Below are 21,117 nucleotides of genomic sequence, written 5' to 3' on the forward strand. Positions count from 1 at the left end.
GAGAAAGCTGAGCAAAAACAACTATTGGAAAATGTATTTCATTTTCCTGCAATGTTAGACAGAGGCCCAAATTCTCCCACATTAATTAATGAGGACATATGACAAATGCCTTTATTCATTCATTCCATTGACCTTTATGATGCACCGTGTGCGCACTACACATTTTGTGATGTGCAGTGGGGACTTTGAAAAGGGTGTGTCATGTATTCTGCTCTCAAGGGGCTTGCAATTTATTGAAAGGTAACTTGTAAGCCTCAAGGAATAATACAAAATAAAACAGAGACATGCCATAATGCTAGGTAAAGTGAAAAGCTGAAAAACTGGAGATTAAGTCATAAACACTTCTCTTGGGGAGAAAAGAAATCCACAGACTCTCATTTGGGACGTGATGGCTGAACTAGGATTTGAGGAGCTGCAAAGAGAGGGAGAGTTCTGGAGTTCTGTTGGGTGTGACTGCCCACTGCGTGGGCAGAAGGAAACGACCCAAGGTTGGGAGATGGACCCCAAGAAAGGAGTATCAAAGCAATCTTCAGAATACACAGGCTGGGGAGAATTTGTATTTCACCCATCTGGAGTGGAAAGGTCTCCTGACACGTGGGACATATGGCAAAACACTCCGAAGGCACCACTGCAGGAGTAAGGCCACAGTAACTTTAGACCAGAGACTTTCTGGGAGTCTCCTAAAAACGTTAAACAGAAGTATCAAAAAGCTTGAAGTGTTTCCAACTTAAATGCATCCCAGAACAAAGATAAAACATTTTAGAGGGATACAAAGTAACAGTAACCCATAGAATAAAATTCACAATGTCTGGCATCAAATCTAAAAGTCCTGAGACATGCAAACAAACAGAAATGTGTGATCTCTAATAAAGAGAGAATCAATAGAAATGAGTCTGGATGTGAAACTGATGGCATCATTAGTAGATAAGGACATTGAAGGAGCTTACACACATACACACACACACCACACACACACACACACACACACACACACACACACACACAGTGTTGAGAAAGTAAAGTAGAAGGATGGTAACAGGATCATACAAGACGTAAGAAGAACCAAATCAGAGATGCATGGGTGGTTCATGGACTTGGATCACGATTCCAAATTCTTGATATCGAATCCTGCATCGGTTTCCTTGGTCCACAGGTGCCCTGCTTCTCCCTCTGTCTGCTGCAGTTTCTCTCTCTCAAATGGATAAATAAAATCCTAAAAAAAAAAAAAAAAAAAGAATCAAGGGGCATCTGGGCGGCTCAGGGGTTTAAAGCCTCTGCCTTTGGCTCAGGTCATGATCCCAGGGTCTGGGGATCAAGCCCCATGTTAGGCTCTCTGCTCAGCAGGGAGCCTGCTTCCTCCTCTCTCTCTGCCTGCCTCTGCTTGTGATTTCTGTCAAATAAATAAGTAAAATCTTTAAAAAAAAGTATATTTTGACAGAACGTCAGAAATCCATCCAATTTTCTCCATTGTCGTCTCTAAGATACTCGAAATAGCTAGACTTGTCTTCACACCACCACCGCCAAGGAAACCCTCGCCAAGTTGTAAACTCCAATTAATTGTTATCCGACATTTGCCAGAAGGACAGAGGTGACTGGGTATTATTCAAAACTTAACTTCTTAAAAGTACGTATTTTCAGAACACCATTAAGAGAGGTTTCCAAAACTGTGCCAGAAAAATGATCTATTTAGATATCAATTGGGCCAAAGGGTAGAATTGTGTTACCTGAAGCAGCATGACGAATGTATTGTCGTGTGTAAATACATGCTGTTATTAGTTTGGTTTTGTTATCCCTCCCATCATATGATGTTGCAGAACTCATAAAATATCTTCATTTACATATCATTTCTATTAACTTGTTAATTTATATTGTAACGATGTTACTCACTTCTTTGGCAGAGAGAGAGAAAACGCTCCCAAGTAGGCCGAGCAACAGGCCGAGGCAGAGGGAGAAGCAGGTGCCCCTTCCCTGAGCAGGGAGCTTGACTCGGGCTGGATCCCAGGGCCTGGACCTGAGGCGAAGGCAACTTTTTTTTTTTTTTTTAAGCAACTGAGAAACCCAGGTGCCCCAGGTAGAAACTGTTGTAAAGAAATCACATTATATTTGCTGCCTGTAAATGCCTACTATCCCCTGGGTTGTTGCCAAGGAGTTCTTGATGGTCACTTTCCAAGAGACCACATGGCAGTGGCCAGGCCTGCAGGGACTTAAGATGGATGTGGCCCCCTGCATGCCAAGCTCCCGGGAGTGCACGCACAAGGGGTGAAACCAGCAGAGAGGTTTTGGGTCCAAACACTCCAGAGTGCACAGACTGACCTCGGCAGCAGGGTCCTACCCAGCTGTCAGATGCCTCATCCTCTGTGTCCATGCAGGGACACCACATGTGTGTGCCATGTATGCAGGCCCCGGAGGTGCCATCCGGTGCTGGAGATGACCCGCTGTTCACAAAGGGTGACCCTCCTTGCAGACCAGAAATGGAAGATGGGGGGCAGGCAAGAGGGAGGTCCGTGCACTAAGGGCCTATGAAATCGAACGTGCACAGAGAATTCAGGGTTTTCAAAGGTATCTCTGTCCCCTGCAGAAAGGGCATCTTGCGATCCACATTAATGCAGCTCACTGAAAAATGACAGACGTATGTTTGCATCCTTAGCTCGTGGCTCAGGCAGTCCGCCCCACAGACAATACTAGGAACCCTTGGCTCCAAGGGGCTCCTGGAAGGCACACAGGGCCTTCCTGGAGAGGGGGGCCCTGCAAGAAACCCTTTACATATTTTCGTACTTTTTAAATTACTTATCTATTTTCTATCTTTTCGGCGAAACAGTATTCATTGTTTTTGCACCACACCTGTTGCTTCATGCAATACGTTCCCTCCTTAATACCCACCACCTGGCTCCCCCAACTTCCCACCCCCCCGCCCCTTCAAAACCCTCAGGTTGTTTTTCAGAGTCCATAGTCTCTCATGGTTCACCTCCCCTTCCAATGTCCCTCAACTCCCTTCTCCTCTCCATCTCCCCATGTCCTCCATGCTATTTGCTATGCTCCACAAAGAAGTGAAACCCTATGGTAATTGACTCTCTCTGCTTGACTTATTTCACTCAGCATAATCTCTTCCAGGACAGTCCATGTTGCTACAGAAGTTGGGTATTCATCCTTTGTGATGGAGGCATCCTACTCCATAGAGTATATGGACCACATCTTCCTTATCCATTCGTCTTTTGAAGGGGGGGGGGGGCATCCTGGTTCTTTCCACAGTTTGGCGACCGTGGCCACTGATGCTATAAACATTGGGGTAGAGATGGCCCTTCTTTTCACTCCATCTGTATCTGTGGGGTAAATACCCAGTAGAGTAATTTCAGGGTCCTTTATTGACAGAGCAGGCAGGACTTGGGGGATGGGCAGAGGGAGCAACACTCCCGCTGAGCAGGGAGCCTGATGCTAAAATTGATCCTGGACTCCAAGAGCAGGACCTGAGCCGATGGCCAATACTTAAGTCACTGAGCCACCCAAGAACACTTGGAGAGACTTTGTAAAACAATCTCGTAAAAATAGGAGTTTTCCAGAGTAGCAGATAGGAAAATGAACATTTCAGTCTCCTAGGTGCCCTCAGGAGTCTCCTTTTTTTAATGTCCAAAAATGCAGGTAGTTAACATACAGCGCAGTATTGCATTCTGCAGTACAACTCACGGACTCCTCACTTCTCTGCACCACTCAGAGCTGACCACAACAAGTGCCTTAATTGCCCATCATCCATCGACCCCTCCCCAACCCACTTCCTTCCATGACCCCACAGTGTGCAGGGATGCCTTCACCCTCAGAGTTCTGTCATGAGCCATCGCCACGGTGACCTGATAACACGCATCCTAAGTTCCATTTCAACTGTCACTTTGTGAGCCGAGCCCCTGGCAGTTGGGTGAACAGGACTAAAGGTCCCCACGATGGGGAATCTTAACTGCTGTTGTACAGGTATGTGCCTATCGATTTTCTCAATTCTCTTCTCTCGAGCTGGCTTCTTCTCTTTGGCTTTTCCTCTCCACCCTCTGATTCCTCCTCCCGGTTGGATGCCTGTGTTTGTTTGTTTGTCTGGGTGATTTCATTGGGATTTCGTGGGGAAGCTGCCTTCCTTAAAGTGCTCCGACATTCAGAAAACCGTACTCTTTCTAAATGCCCATTTTAGACACAGTCCTACAGGGACAACACACAGGTCACACGCCACACTGCTGTCCCTGGATCAGGAGAATCTTGGTGTGACCCAGGCACCACATTTGAGGGGAACGAATTGCCGGTCTCCTCTTCCCGAGGGACATGACAAAATCGGAGAGGAAAGGTCAGAGGTCAAAATGCAGCTGTTTTTAGAAGGAGAGAAGCTGGAGGATAGCAGGGTGGTCTCATGGGTTGATGTGCAGGGTTTCCCGGGCCATCTGCTTGATGCCTGGGAGTGCACGGGAACGGGCTGTGCCACCGGGTGGGTGGACAAAACACACGGCAGCTGCACAGTGGATTGTCTCCTGCTCTCAAAGGTACTACTGGGCTGGGTTCTCCAGGCCCAGCTTAGGGAGGGAGACAGGAGAATGTCCGCTAAACCTACAGTCTCCAGAGGGGATCAAGAGACCTGAGAGTAGACAGGGGATGCTGGCGAAGAATGAGAGAGCAGGGAGGGACTCACTCCAGCCAGGGTAGCCTCACTTCCATCCAGCCTCCTCAGAGCAGTCCGCACGGCAAGAGTGGGCCACTCAGCATCATCCGTCTCCTTCCTGAAACCAACCACTCCCAGCCCACATGGCCACCTCCATGTCCGTTTGTACCATTGACTGCTCCTCGGGACTGGCAAGCTCAAGGCAAGCGAGTTCTCGGCCGGATCCTATGCGACTGTTGGGAGTTTGAATCAGCTTGGAAGCCAAGCAGAACCCCAGGAGCCTGGGCTGCAACTGGCCTTTAGGACGGCCTTGGGCAACTGTGCTGACCTTGCAGAGAGGTGAGGGAACGTGGCTCATGCTACCCGTTCCTGGTCCTTCACTAGGGCCCCACTGGGCAGAAACCACCACCTAGTTGATGTCAGCGCCCCAAACACAGAGGTGAGTGAGGACTGAGGCTGGTCTCGTGGCCCTCACTCTCCCCTACAGACACAGTGGCACAGAGGGATTTGAGACTGTGAGGGCAGCTCTTGGTTCAGGGCCTCAGGACGTTTTCTCAGGGGCCGTGGGTTGGTGTCAGGGGCTGGGGGATCTCTGGCCACAGGGAAACGATGACTTTCCTGTCCCAGATCCATCCTTCATCAGGGTGGGAACTCTGGATGGTCCCTTCTGCACCCTACATTTCAGGGCCCTCCACTGTCCTGCACTGTGGCTTCACCCACAGCTAGCTGTCTAGCTGAGTCCCTAGGCGGTCTGTTCCTCAGCACCTGCCGAGTGGCTGGGAAGCATCCAGTCCTCCCCTAGGTCCCAGGCGCTCCTTGGACTCAACCACTTGGAACACTGTGGCGGCACACTAACGTCCGGAGGGCCGGAGGGCAGGGAAACAGGGCACAGAGGGTAGGTGTGGCTGCTCAATGGATGTGACCGAGGCCATCACGCATGCTCACAGCACTCTGTTGCGTTTCTGTCCTATCTCTGCTCCATACAAGCCTTTGCCCACGGAACCTGTGGGTGTGGGAGGGGGCGGAATTCAGAGCACAGCACACGGTGACCTCTTCCTAAGTCCCACCTGGAGGGAGGAATGCCTGCTGGGCAGCTGGCGAGTAGGGGCAGGAGACGGATGGACTAGAAGGAAAGGACGTCCAATCCCCCTATGGGCTCCTGACGACAAGGTACCGACACCGCTCTCTATTTCTGTGCGTCTCCCAGAAATCTGTGGGGAGTGTCTCCTCGAGGATGTGGAGACGCCCCCACCCACGCCGCCCCCTCCACGAGGACCCAAGAAGAGAGTCCAGTTCTCTTTCCATGATGATGTCTACACCATCAAGGACCCCGAGGAAGGTACCTTGGGGATTGACTCATTACGGTGATTGGAGACGCATTCTTTCCTTCAGTAGCACAGACATAACCGAAGCTATTAAAACTGCTGAGACACATTGTCCTCTGATTTCACTGGTAGCCATTTCCCTCTATGCCGTCCGTCTGTCCCCTTTTACGTCCACAAGTCACGATGAGATCCTCATTCCAACTGGAACCAAGGGGCACAGGAAAAAAGTGTCTACTAGCTGAAGGGATGGATCTTAGGTCTTTCTGGAACACACGGGTCCCTACAGGTCTCCCCAGGAAACATGGTTCTTAGATGTGTAGGAAGGAAGAGACTATGTTTTCCGCCAGGAATGCTAAAGAAAAATGGACCAGAATACGACAGGAGGTTTCACGATGCCCCCACTCCACTTCCGCCCATTAGCCACATCTTACATGGGTGTGCTACGTAACTTCAAAGCAACAAAACGACTTCACCACATTTGGGGAACTCAAGTACCCAGTAGATTCCACGTGGTTACCGTTCTACAAATGGGGCGAATGCATTTGGTGATGTCTTCTCATTCTGGAAACAGACAGAAATCTGCGCGCTAATGTCTCACACAGCTGGGTTCCCAATAGCCCCAGACAGACTGCCCCCAAATCCATCATGGGAGGAAAGAACACATTCAGTGGCATCCATACACATCATGGAGTGCAATTCACGCATAAGAAGAAACAAAGGTTTCCAATATTTTACAAAACAGATGGATCCTGGAAACCTAACACGCATTTTGAAAGCAAGCACACAAGGAAAAAGGTACATTACACGATCCCAGGCTTTGAGGACACTCCAGTAGGGACATTCGTAGATCCAGAAAGTGAAAGGGACAGTGCAGGGAGGAAAGGGGGAGGGCTGGTCATGTCGTCTTGGGTACAGAGGTGCCATGAGATAGGATGGCAACGTTTTCCCCGTAGATGGCAGTGTGGTCTACAAAGCATCACGGATGTCAGCAGTGTCACTGAACGGACACGTACTAACAAATACAACCATCCTCAGTACTTAAATTCCATCACCGAAAAACCCACTACTCCAAGGCACGATAGAGGAGCGATAGGGTCACACAGCAGAGGTGCAGGGGAGAGAGCTGAACAGCCCCATGACCAGCTGAAGAAGTGGCAAGCTGGCTTGGCTTCACAGTGGGCAGGAGGGCTCAGGGGACTGTGCCCTGAAACCCAGGGTGCCTTGAGTGTTTCCCAGACATACGCTGAGAGTTCCCACTGGTGACATCCCCTCCGTTGGATGAAGAAGGAAATGAAGGTTTTAAGAAACTGCCCCTTTCCATGCTCCACATTGAGTCCCAGGCAGGCTTTGAACCCAGGGCTTCCAGCATTATGGGCCTGACCTCACAAGAAAGTTGCATCCAGATGCTTCAGAAGAGACTTCTCAACTCTGAGGTTACATGAGCCTTTTTACCCAGGGGGAAACCTCCTCCAACCCAGACAAAAGCTGGCTGGTACTGGGAGAATCCTTAGTGCCAAGGCACAGCATCATCAGACAACAGATGCAGGACAAGCCCCAGTCAGTGGTGGCACCGCTGCCCCTTGGATTCAGTGAGGTCTCCAGGCCTGTGGATCTTTCTGCACTCTGAGTTCCAGGAGTGAGTTGTGGATGGAACACAGAGTCCAATGGCAGAGAGACAACAGTTCTAGCCCCTGCTCAGCCTCTTTGTCGCTGGGTGACCCCAAGCAGGGCTCTGAAGCTACATACCTCTTCCCTAAATTGGAGAATTTAATGGGTACTGCTAAGTGGGATGTAGAAAGAAATAACTCCTGCGGGTCCTGCCTGGTGCCTGGGAGCACGTGTGGAGCCCAGAGGGAAGGCTTTCTTGTCAGTGACCAATGTACCGATGCACCTGTCCTTCCACTTGTTGATTCTGGTGTCGTCCTTAAGAAACAGATGCCAAAGCTAAGGTCAGGAATATTTCTTATTAGGCGTTCTTCTCTGAGGTTTATAGCTTTAGCTCTTAAATTAAGATTGTGACCCATATGGGGTTCATTTTGTGTCTCCTCTGAGGGCAGGGTCCATGGACCTTCCTTCAGTCATTTATAATTTTATGTATTTGTATATGTAAGAAGGGACTGGTCAATAGATTTGCAAGAATTTGTAGAATAATATTTATTCTATCCTTGAAGAAATTCGCTGAGATTGTGAAAAGGAGGTTAATTTGTATCTTGTGTGGAGGTGGAGCAGTGTCCTTGTTAAGAGCACACTCCCCCCTCTGGTGGCCACAGGAGACATTGCAGGAGTTCCCTGATGTGTCTGCAAAGCAAGCCACAGTCAATGTTGGGCATCTTCAAGGATTCAGAGAGATCCAAACAGTTCTGTAAAATTCAATGTTTTGGAGGGTGTCTTCTAGGAAATCTGTAAAAAAAGTGCACTATTTCGAGAAATATTTTCTGAGAAGCCTAGTCAGGCCCTGAGTTCAGGATAGAAAGTAGGGAGAATGGTGGATGCTTCCTAAGAGGCACAGGGTGTATGGTGGGGTAGTGTGGAAGATAACTGGTCTACACCGATGCTCTGTATATCCAGTTGAAAGAAAAAAAAAAAGCAATATTTATGGGTTCCTGTGCTTACATTAACCATAAATCATTTTAGAAAAATTGAAAACTATCACTCAGCATATCTGTATCCTCTTTTCCCAGTTAGATGACATCAACTTATATTCCCAGCTTATTTTTTACTTATTAGGATAAGATGATGTCATATATTGAACCCTTAATGACTTTACAAAAATCCTTGCAGAACTAACAGATGGATTAAGTCCTAAACTTGTTTTTTTTTAAGGTTTTTCTTAAAGATTTTATTTATTTATTTTGAGAGAGAGAGAGACAGTGAGAGAGAGCATGAGTGAGGAGAAGGTGAAAGGGAGAAGCAGACTCCCCATGGAGCTGGGAGCCCAATGCGGGACTCGATCCCGGGACTCTGGGATCATGACCTGAGCTGAAGGCAGTCGTACAACCAACTGAGCCACCCAGGCGTCCCAAGTCCTAAACTTACTGACACAGATTTAATATACAAAAATGAGTTTCATCTCTATACACGAATAATGTGCTGTCAAGAACAGAAATTAAGAAAATAGTTTGTAATTGATAATCACTCAAAAAGAATAAGATACATAGGAATTATTTTCACCCAGAGGTGAAAGACCTGCATACTGAAAACTTAAATCATTAATGAAATAATTTGAAAAGGCCAGAATTAAGTCTGTAGACACCCCATGCTAATGGATCCCTAGAATATATGTAATCCAAAGGTCCACACTGTGTAAAGTAATCTAAATATTCAGTGAAAACCCCATCAAGATCTAATGCCATTTTCAGAAATAAAACCAATAATCCTACAAAGTGAATGATACCACAGAAGGCCCTGAATAGACAAAGCCATCTGGGGAAAGTACAAAACTGGAGGCATCATGCTTTCAGAGCAGAAAATCCAGCAAAAAACCCACACATTTGTAGTAAGTTAATTTAGAACAAAAGCTCCAAGAATATAAAATAGGGAAGCAACTCTCTCCACCAAAAGTGGCTTTGGAAACACTGGGCAGCCTCAAGTAAAGCAATGCAACTGAATGTCTATCCCACCCGATCCACAACAACAAAGTCACAATGTGTCAAGGACTTCACCATGAAATACATAGCTGAAAATTGGGTAGAATGTTATTAACACCCCTGATTTTTTATAATAAATTCCATGAACAAAATTTGAACTCCAGATTCTGAGATCAAGAGTCAGATGCTGTCCTAACTAAGCCAGCCAAGAATCTATTAAAACAATGGGGCACAGAGGCATCAGCAGAGATCTATTCATTTATCCCCCTTAACACATTTTTTTAGAAGAATGTTTCTTGACTTCCCTCTTGACACTGATTTTTGGATTTGACATCAGAAGCAAAAGCTACAATGAAAAATAAAATGGTACTGCATCAAACTAAAAGCCTTCTGTACAGCAAAAGAAATCTTCAGTCATCAACACACTGAAAAGACAACATACTGAAGAGAAGAAAATATTTGCAAACTACCTAATTGTTAAATGTCTCATATCCAAAATACTGAAGAACTCATATCATCAGGGAAATGCAAATCAAAGCCCAAAATGATGTCACCTGTCAGAATGACTAGTATCCAGTAGACCAAACAAGAAGGCTTGCCAAGATCTAGAGGAAAGGGAACTGTGCTCTTTTGGTGGGACTGTATACAGGCTCTGTTGGTAGGACTGTAAGTGGGTGCAGCCACTATGGAAAACATTATCAATTTTTCTAAAAAAAAAAAAAAATTCAAAATAGGGGCACCTGGCTGACACAGTCAGAAGAGTGAGACTCTTGATGTCAGGGTCATGAAGTTGAGCCCCATGTTGGAGGTAGAGAGTACTTTAAAAATGGATATAGAACAACCATATCCTCCAGCAATTCCCTTACATATTAGAATGAATCTAAGTCTTCTCTCTTCTAAAATGAAGGTGTATATGGGTGCATGTGTGGCTCAGTCGTTAAACGTCTGCCCTCAGTTCAAGTCATAATCATAGGGTCCTGGGATCAAGTCCAACATTGGGTTCCCTGCTCAGTGGAGAGTCTGCATCTCCCTCTCCCACTCCCCCTGCTTGTGCTCTCTCTCTCTCACTCGCTGTGTCTCTCTATCTGTCAAATATATAAATAAAATCTTTTAAAAAATAAAATAAAATGAAGGCATATAGTTTTATGTGTCCTGCTGTTTCTTTTTGTTTGTTTGTTTGTTTTGTTTTTTTAAAGATTTTATTTATTTATTTGACAGACAGAGACTACAAGAAGACAGAGAAGCAGGCAGAGAGAGAGGAAGGGAAGCAGGCCCCCTGCTGAGCAGAGAGCCTGATGTGGGACTTGATCTCAGGACCTTGAGATCATGACCTGAGCCGAAGGCAGCAGCTTAACTCACTGAGCCACCCAGGAACCCCTGTCCTGCTGTTTTATTCCAGCACTGAGAGTCTCTGTTCCTTTGAAGTAGACTGTGAAGGGCCCTGGCCACCAAGACTCAGGTAAACTTTCCTCCAGAGCTCTACTCAGATTCTGACAAGTTAGCTCTCAGTCTATTCCCCTTGTACCCACAGCTCCCCAGCCTTTAAGACCCAGCCCACCTTCCCCTGGGAACTTGATGTAGGTTTGTGGTTTGAATGACCCAGGACTTGCTGAGTCAGCACTGTCCCAAAGCTATGTCCTGTGCTGCCCCCTATAAACATGCCTGGGTCACAGGAACTTACTAACTTCTTAGCAGAATGCTCTCACAAGCACAGGTTCCCAACCTGTATACTTGCTGATCAGGGAGCATGTCCTGGCCATTGCTGTGTCACTGTATCCAATGAGCCATAAGGTGATCTGTGAAAATTCCTTCCACACTTGTCGCTCAAGCAGCCAAGTTAGATGCACATGATCACCAAAATGTTTCTGACTTTAAGTCTTCTGCTACTCATGCAGCTATTTCCTTCCTACCTCAACAGTATCTGGAAGTGAGGAAACTCTACTGAGTCTTTTGATCTTGAAACCTTAGACCCTTCATCTATCCCATGGTCTGATGTTCCTGGTGTCTTCCTTCTGCTCTCAGGAATCTTTTTCTTCATAAGGTCCAGTCCTTGGCTCTGAGTGCTGCATTAACCCATGGAGTCCACCAGGTAACCTTCATGATCCTTAGAGTCTCCCTGTTGATAGCTTGGGAACAATAATCTGGAGTTTATGGATTTCTAGGAGTTTCTGGATTGAATAAATGATATATATCAGTCTTGCTGTCTCAGATTTTGTTTTGTGGAGGGAAACATTGACGCTGACAGGGCAAACAAAGTCCATTCAAATGTAAGATATTTCATACATATACATGATCAAAAAGGAAAACTCAAATCATAATTTGTCTCACTTTATATTTATTCAAAATGATGACCTAAGTTTGTTTTCTTCAAAAGGTCCACATAAGCAAGCAAGAGCCTATTTTAAGTGGTCATTTTGGCAGAAATCTAGGTGGTGTTTTTCCTCACCCATCACTGACCTTTTCTTCCTCCACCTTGCAACACATAACCTATTCTTTCTTCCTCTTTGGAAGGAAGCCAGGTGCCCACCTTAATGCTCAATCCCTGAAGAATAGGGTCTTCTGATAATCACACAGAAACAATGGCTGGCCCAGTTGAAGAAGACAGATTACCCACAGGGGAACTGCATTTCCACTTTCAGCAACATTATCTGAGGTGAAATGTTAGATCCCAATTGGGGAAATTTGGAGCGAATTTTCCTCAAATCCTTCCAGAGGTGAATGTGGGATGTGACTGCCCCAGGGCCTTGCTGTTCCTGCTACAGCAAGGAACACTGCTCCAGAACTCCAGACTATGAATACTATGAGAGGATTAACTCTGAAACTGCCTGTAATCAAAAAAGAGTTTGTGAGTGAGGGAAGGAGAAACAGTGAAGCATCAGTGTGGAAAATACCCACTGGACGCCCAAAGTATTTGAATGCTGAGCAAGTACTGGGCCTGATGTCTTGCACCTGGCATGTGTCCCCACAGGAGACTCTCTCAAGAAAGGACTAAAGCCATAGTTGATGCCAAACTCAGTAGAAATTTACAGTCTCTTCCAGGCAGTGAAGATGTGAGAGAAAGTGCTTGGGCTTTGGAAACGAGGAACCAAAACTTCAGTGCCCAGTTTCTCATATCATATAGTAGTCCTCAAGTCTGTTCCCTCACACAGCACACAAAGACCATGATGGCGCCTTTTCTTTTCTCATTCTTGATCAAATGCCATGAGGTAAATCTAAAGCCTGCTCAGAGGTGAGGTTTACTGTTAGATGAAGTTATTACGGACTCATTAACAGAGATTCTGAAGTGTGGTTTTTGTTCATTTACCACCCTGTGAATATGTTTTTCCTTGGTGATGACATTTATCCCCAGGTTTGTTGAGGTGCTACTTGGTGTACAATGAACTGAGACCCAAGCATCACCAGGCTTTCCTCAAGAGAAGGCACAGGGTCCAAGTGGATGCTCATTGCTCATAATCCTTGTCTTGACTTCTGGGCATTACCTGTAAGACTGGCCATTGGGGAAGTACAGTCAACATGAGTTAAAAACTTGCCATACCAGCATTTGTAGGACCTTTCACATGATGATCCCATGCAAATGCTTAAGTGGTTCTTTAGATAAAAACAGAAAGAAAATAAATAGAAAAACAGACAAATAGAAAGAGAATGAAAACTTCTCATCTCTGTCTATAAAGCCAGCATTAACCTGGTCCTCAAACTAAGCAAAGATCCCATGAAAAAGAAGAATTTCAGACCAATATCCCAATGAATATGGACACCAAGATTCTCAACAAGATCCTAGGTAATAGGATACAACAGTACATTAAAAGGATTATCCTCCATGACCAGGTAAGTTTGATCTCTGGGATGCAAGGGTGGTTCAATATCCGCAAATCAATCAATGTGACAGAACAAATCAATAAGAGAAGAGAACCACATGGTCCTCCCAATTTATGAAGAAAAATAATTTGACAAAATACAGCATCTGTTCCTGATTAAAATGCTTCAAAGTATAGGGACAGAGGGAACATTCCTTGACTTCATCAAATCTATCTATGCAAAACCCACAGCAAATATCATCCTCAATGGGAAAAACCTGACAGCCTTCCCTTTGAGATCAGGAACACGACAAGGATGTTCACTCTCACCACTCCTGTTCAACATAGTACTAGAAGTCCTAGAAACAAGAGACAGCAAAAAGAAATAAAGCATACCCAATTTTGGAAAGAAGTCAAACTCTCTTTCTCTGCAGATGTTGTGATTCTTTATACCCAAAAGACTCCACCCCCAAACTACAAGAACTCATATAACAATTCAATAATGTGGCAAGATACAAAATCAATGCACAGAAATAACTTGCTTTCTTACTCACTAACCATGAAAATACAGAAAGGGAAATTAGAGAATTGATTCCATTTACTATAGCTCCAAGAACCACAAAATACCTTGGAATTAACCTAACCAAAGAGGTAAAGCATCTGTACTTGAGGAACTAAAGAATACTCATGAAAGAAATTGAAAAAGACACAAAAAGTTGGAAAAGTATTCTATGCTCATGGAACAGAAGAATAAACATTGTTAAAATTTCTGTACTGCACAGAGCTTTCAATTCCATCCTGGTTCCATGGAACTTTCAATTCCATCCCAGTCAAAATTCCACCAGCATTTTTCAAAGTGCTGGAACAAGCAATCCCAAAATTTGTATGGAACCAGAAGAGATCCCAAATTGATAAGGAAATGTTCAAAAAGAAAACAAAACAAGTGGCATTATTTTGCCTTATTTCAAGCTTTATTACAAAGCTGTGATCACCAAGACAGCATGGTACTGGCACAAAAACAGACACATAGACCAGTGGAAAACAGGAGAGAGCCCAGATATGGATGTGAAACTCTATCGTCAAATAATCTTTGACAAAACAGGAAAAAATATCCAGTGGAAAAAAGACAGTCTCTTCAATAAATGGTACTGGGAAAAATGGACAGCTATATATACAAGAATGAAGCTTGACCATCCTCTTACACCATACACAAAGATAAACTCAAAATGAATAAGAGACTTCAACGTGAGGCAGGAATCTATCAAAATCCTAGAGGAGAACATAGGCAGTAAGCTCTTCATTGGACATCATCCACAGCAACTTCTTTCAAGACATGTCTCAAAATGCAAAGGAAACGAAAGCAAAAATGAACTTTTGGGACTTCATCAAGATCAAACACTTCTGCAAAGCAAAGGAAACAGTCAATAAAACAAAGAAGTAACCCACAGAATGGGAGAAGATATTTGCAAATGACAGTACAGACAAAGGGCTGTTATCCAAGATCTATAAAGAACTCCTCAAACTCAACACTCAACACGCAAAAAAGCAGATAATCTTGTCAAAAAATGAGTAGACAGGAACAGACACTTCTCCAAAGAAGACATACAAATGGCTAACAGACATATGATAAAATGGTCATCATCATATAATCAGGGAGATTCAAATCAAAACCACTTTGAGATACCACCTTACACCAGTTAGAATGGCCAAAATTAACAGCACAGGAAACAAGTGTTGGAGAAGATATGGAGAAAGGGGAATCATATTCCAGGGTCCTGTCCCTTGAGCTCTCCAATTGGGGAACCCTGAGTCACACCCCACAAGTCCACCTGCTACCCAGGCAGAAACGATGCCTTTCAGAGCTGTGGAAAAGCCTCAGAGTGAGAGAAACCTTTGTGACCCAACAGGGCCATATCCAAGCTCTGGCACCATGGCGGGTCAAAAGTCAGATGCTGACGCCTGGCCACAACCCCTCCCTCAACTCTGCTCCAGGAAATCTCCCCTGCGCTGGGGCCCCCGGGTGGGCCCCATCGTCTCCACGAGTTTTCTGCCCAAATCTTTATCAATTTGGGCAGAAAGCTTGTGAGAATTGGCCAGAAACCCCCCAGCAAACTCGGTTCATGCAACGCATGTCTGCCTGACCCGGGATCCCGAGTTGTCCCAGTTCGAACCCTGCCAGAAAGCCCTGTGAGTCAGGTGCAGACGAGGCCAATGCCTCCTGCTCCTCAGCCTCCAGGGGTCCCCTCCCTGGTGCTGGCAGATGCCCCTAGTCCTGGGCCTGAATCCTCACCTGGTTTTTCAGTTTTACTTTTCCAGGATCCTGTCCCTCGAGCCCTCCAACTGGGGAACCCTGAGTCCCACGCCACGAGTCCACCTGTCACCGAGCCAGAAATGGTGCTTTTCAGAGCTGCGGAAAATCCTCAGTGTGAGAGAAACCTTCGTGCCCCCACTGAGGCCATCCCCAAACTACAGTGCCATAGCAGGCTGAAAAGTTGGAGGCTGACACCCGGCCAAAACCCCTCCAACAACTCTGCTCTGGGACACTGTGCCAGGGCTCCCAGGTGGGCCACGTTGTCTCAGTGCATTTTCCCAATGGCCGAGACATGCACCAAGCAAGAAAGCACTCTAGGCCACGGGGGACAGGGCGGTTCCAAGGGCCGCCCTGTCCCCCACTGATTTGGGTAGAAAGCTCATGAGAATTGGCCGACATTGGGCAGCAATTGGGACTGCAATGTCCTCTGTGGCCTAGAGCAATTTCTTGCTCGGTGCATTTCGCATCCATCCAGAAAATGCTCTGAGATGACCCTGCCCACCCAAAGGCCCCTGCCCAGGGGAGCTTTCTAAGAGCAGAGTTAAGGGAGGGTTTGGGGCCAGGCATAAGGCTCCAACTTTTCCTTCTGGTTTGGTGTTGACTGTTAGGGATGAAGTTGACAGTGGGGGCATGAAGTTTTCTCTTGCTCTGAGGGTTTTTGCACAGCTCTGAAAGGCAGCATTTCCTTTTCGTTGCAGGTGGATTCATTGGGAACAGGACCCTGGAGATGGAGAAGGAAGACTGATAAACCAGGTGAGAGTCAGGGCCCTGGCCTAGGGGCATGGCAGGCCCCATCTACCGGCGCCACCTCAGGAGGCTGAGTAGCAGGAGGCGGTGGCCTCGCCTGTGCATGACACACTGTGGGCTTACTGGCAGGGTTCGAGCCGGGACAACTCAGAATCCTGTGCAAGGCCCAGGATCCTTGACATGCTGAAAATCTAAGGGGCCACACACCTAAGTGGGTGGCCCTGCAGACATGTGGTGCATGAAGTGAATTTGCCACAGGTTTTCCAGCCAATTATCAAGAGCTTTCTGCCCCAATCGATATCGATATCGATTGGGGCAGAGAGCTCGTGAGAATTGGCCGGCGTTGGGTGACTATTCAAACCGCACTGTCTCTCATGGCCTAGAGTGCTTTCTCACTCAGTGCATGTCGCAGCCATCTGGAAAACATGCTGAGAACATGCTGCCCACCCAAGGGCCCCTGCACAGGGGAGCTTTCCGGGAGCACAGTTGAGGGACAGAGTATGGCCGGGCGTCAGCCTCCGACTCTTCAGCCCAGTGTGGCACCAATGGTTGGGGATGGCCTCAGTGGGGACATGAAAGTTTCTGAGGGTATTCCACAGCTCTGAAAGGAATCATTTCCTCCTGATTGACATGTGGACCCATGGGGTGTGATTCAGGGTTCCTCAACTGGAGGGCTTGATGGACAGGACCCTGGAAAAGGAAAGCTGAAAATCTAAGTGAGGGTGAGGGCCCAGGTCCCATCTGCCTGCTCCAGGGAAGGTACCCTAGGAGGCTGAGTAGCAGGAGGCGCTGGCCTCACCAGCTCCTGACTCACTGAGGGCTTTCTCACAGGGTTCAAGCTGGTGGAACTCGGGATCCCAGGCCACGCCGAGGGGGCAGCACTGCAGACTTGTATCACATGAAGCGTGTTTGCTGGATGTTTTCTGGCCAATTCACAGGAGCTTTCTGCCCAAATCCTTATCTCTTCACAGATGACATGATGAGAGGTAAGGTGTTTAATGATCCTGACTATGCAGAAAAATGAGACTGCTAATCCACCATGGAGGAAATGGAAGGCATGTCTGTAGTATAAGAGATTTCTTTGAACCAGCAAGCCCTGGTATGAAAGTCAGTGATAAACGACAGCTTCCCAATTGAGGCAGAACTACTGGTAGTCCACAAAACTCAGGAATGAAGGGTTGGGTCACTCCACCAGATAAAGAATCATGACCAGCTGAGGTGCTTGTTCACAGTGAATGTAATGTAGAACAAGCACCCAAAGTAGCAGGTAGAATACCAGCTATGACCATGTGACCAGTTACAGAAATAAGGACTCTAATTCTTTTTTTCATAAGATTTTGTTCATTTGTTCCTTTGTTCAGAGTGCAAGTGGTGGGTGGGACAGAGGCAGAGGGAGAGAGAATCTCCAGCGATACCATGCTGAGCACAGAGCCCCATGTGGTGCTCAATCTCACGACACTGACATCATGACCTGGGCCAAAACCAAGAGTTGGAGGCTTAACAAACTCAGCCACCCTGACATTCCGGGACTCTAATTCTTATGAGTATTTCTTCCTTATTTTGTTATGAGTATTTTTGTGTTGATCCATCTGTTTTCTTGCTTCAGTTGAAGGTCTTAAAAGAAAAGATTGAGGTCCCCAAGTGTGAAGGAGTTCTGCCTCCAGGCAGGGATCAGACTCAAACTGCCACATCAGCTTGGTCTGCCACCAATCAGCAGAGTTCAAACATGCCAGCTTTCACAGTCAGCAAATTCTTTAAATCTCTTTCTCTGTCTCTGTCTTTCTCTTTTTCTCTCTCAGTAAACACATATACACATTCTAGAACCCTACTACAGAAAGTACTTCACATTTGTAATTAAGAAAATGATGGATAAGGAATGGAAGATGGGCATCATATTTACTCGGAAATTACTGGCATGTGCCTTGGGTATTAATTATAAAAATTCTAACAGAAGTTTCTAGTAAATTCTCAACAAGCACCATCAAAGAAAGTATAGAAAAAGACTAGGCTATATACCAAAACCCAGAAAGAAAAACAAAAACCAAAATGAAAATCCAGTAACTGCATAAAGTAGTAGGCAAAGTGATTGTAAGAATAAAATTAATCAAATAAGAAACATACACAACTGCAACTAAGAAGAGACATATAGCCAGACATCAACAAAACATGAGCATGGGATTTGCTTCTCCTGGAGGCAATGGAGCCAGGATGCTGGGTTTCCCCAAACTCTGAGCAGGCCAGTCTGGGTTTGATCCTCTGGCAGAGAGCTACCCACTGAAGAACCCAGGCGTGGTTTTCTTTCCTTCAAAGAATTGATGACAGACCATCTGTCACCCACCCAGCCTGAGCATGAAGAATAGCAGTGTCAGCCACAACTGTGATTCTTAAGAATGACTCTCACCCCCCAACCTAGTGCAGTATCCTCACAGAGAAGAGCCTGGTTAAGAAGCTTGGAAGCTAGGCGACTCACATTGGAATTAACACTGGGCCTGGCACATGGCTCTGGGGTCAGCTATTCCCAGGATGGATTGGGAGATCTGACTAGCTCCCTGATCAGTGTAAGAAGTGTGTCAGATTGAGCAGGGTGGAGATGTGTAACAAAGAAATAAACGTGGACACCCGTGGCTGGCTGATAATCAACCTGGATGACTGATACTCAACCTGGATGGCTCAGTGGGTTAAGGGCCTGACTCCTGACTTCAGATCACATCAGAATCTCAGCATCAGCTGGGCTAACCAGCATTTAGCAGGGAGTCGGCTGGAGATTTTCTCTCTCTCCCTCTCTCTCTCTCTGCTCCTCCTCCCTGTTGTACTTTCTATCACTCTCTCCCCAATAAATATATAAATCTTTAAAAAAAAAAAAAAAAGAATGATAAGGCCACAGGGATCAACAAAGTGAGAGGCAGTGAGTCATCATGATATCTCAGATTTCAAAATGATTATGAAGAAAGTGGAGAACAACTCATCCTCCAAAACATGCCCAACTCCGGGGGAAAAAAAATCTGTTGCCTTTAAAAAAAATGTGCCCTTGGAAAATATTTCCAAGGACATCTTATGTTACTCACTCATTGGGCTTCTTATGAATATTTTTGGCACAGGTATGGAATGAATGCTGTTACATAGAGCATGAACATGAAAACAGGCAGAAGCCATGAACCTGGCATCAGAGAAGGCATTGCTAAGGCAATTTCTGGTGCTTCAGGATTTCTTGTCAATTTGGCTGTGACTGTAATGGTATCTGTGGGGTGCTGTATACTTATGGATATGGCTCAGGGGCCAAGCCGTGGGCTACAGCTTATCTTCCCAGGTCTGTTTAGAGAGAGGGCCAGAGCTCAGTACTGTTAAGTAAATTGCACATTTTTATTAAAGCAATAATCTTTGAAGAGTTTAAGTACTATTTTCCATTTTGGATGTTATGTACCACCTGAAGGGACAGTCAGCACTTAGCATCATAGAAAAACTGGGGGTGACACATGGGTTTATGCTGTTGAATAAAGCTGCAAGAACCTCTAGGAGCTTCAGAAAAGTGCACATTTGCTCAAAATAATTTTTTAAGTGAGACTATATTAGGAACTAGTTTCAGTCCCTTTCTTTTTTCTTTTTAATTTACTTTTTATTTCCAGCATAACAGTATTTATTATTTGTGCACCACACCCAGTGCTCCATGCAATCCATGCCCTCTATAATACCCACCACCTGGTACTGCTACCTCCCACTCCCCAGCCCCTTTAGGGGTAGAGGGAATGTAGCCGCAGCACGGATTTATCCATTTCCACACCAGACTTGGGCAAACTCACGCTCTGCGTTCTGTGTTCTCCAGAGAAGGACAAGCACCACTGTGATCCACAAAGCGTGACCACACAGCATTCCCATAATTTCACATAACCAATGGCGCAGGTGGAAACACATGTGACCAGCCAGTCGGGCAAGTGACTGTAGCTGGGTTCGCTGGGGCCAGGGAGTTAGTCCGAGTCAAGTCGGACCACGGAAGTGCATTTTTTTAAAAGATTTTATTTATTTACTTGAGAGAGAGACAGTGAGAGAGAGCATGAGGGAGGAGAAGGTCAGAGGGAGAAGCAGAATCTCCATGGAGCTGGGAGCCTGATGCGGGACTCGATCCCGGGATTCCGGGGATCAACCAACTGAGCCACCCAGGCGTCTCACAGAAGAGCATTTTAAAGGAAACTTACTCTAATGGTGTGTAAACATTGGCAAAGAGAGGAGCCCTGGCAACTTCCTGCTCCTGCCCCCTACAAATACCTCTATCTCACTGTCAAGGAGGAGCCATGCATCATTTGCTTTCTTTTAAGTGGCAAAATCAGAATCTACAAATGCCTTGATGTAATAGACCAGGTCTTATCAACTTGACATTCAGCACGATCCAATGTCCTAATACAGCGTGCTTCAGATTCACTTCAACTTGCTTGGACATCTGAGGATCCAAGGAGCTAATTAGTGCCATTTCATAAAAATTTCCTAATGGGGGTTCAGGGCCAGATGGTTAAGTGTCTGCCTCTGTCTGATCTTTAGATCCTGGGACACAGCCCTATGAAGGCATTCCAGCTCAGTGGGAAGTCTGCTTCTCCCTCCCCCTCTGCCTGTCCGCCCTGTTTGTACTCTGTCTCTCAATTGAATAAAATCTTAAAAAAAAAAAATCTCTCAACATCATATCTAGGGAGGGACTGTCATTTCCTTGTCAATTAAAGATGACAATAACCCAAAT

At 45.9% G+C, this 21,117-nt stretch overlaps 1 protein-coding gene across 6 annotated transcripts in view; it reads right to left on the minus strand.

Moving 5' to 3' along the window:
* The window catches only part of LOC309859806 (zinc finger protein 25-like), an 82,788-nt gene that overhangs the window by 18,981 nt on the left and 42,690 nt on the right, over nt 1–21,117 (minus strand). For 3 of the 6 annotated variants that reach the window (XM_082720915.1, XM_082720914.1, XM_082720911.1), the window contains exon 1: nt 1,888–2,026. The exons of 1 other annotated variant lie outside the window; for it this stretch is intronic. The gene's annotated coding sequence lies outside the window, so the exon portion shown is untranslated. Of the gene's footprint in view, nt 1–1,047; nt 1,214–1,887; nt 4,058–21,117 lie in introns of those variants that run through there. 2 more of the 6 variants (XM_082720913.1, XM_082720912.1) reach the window with 2 other exon arrangements.

This window comes from Mustela nivalis (assembly GCF_964662115.1).
Source record: "Mustela nivalis genome assembly, chromosome: 2".
NCBI lineage: Eukaryota > Metazoa > Chordata > Mammalia > Carnivora > Mustelidae > Mustela > Mustela nivalis.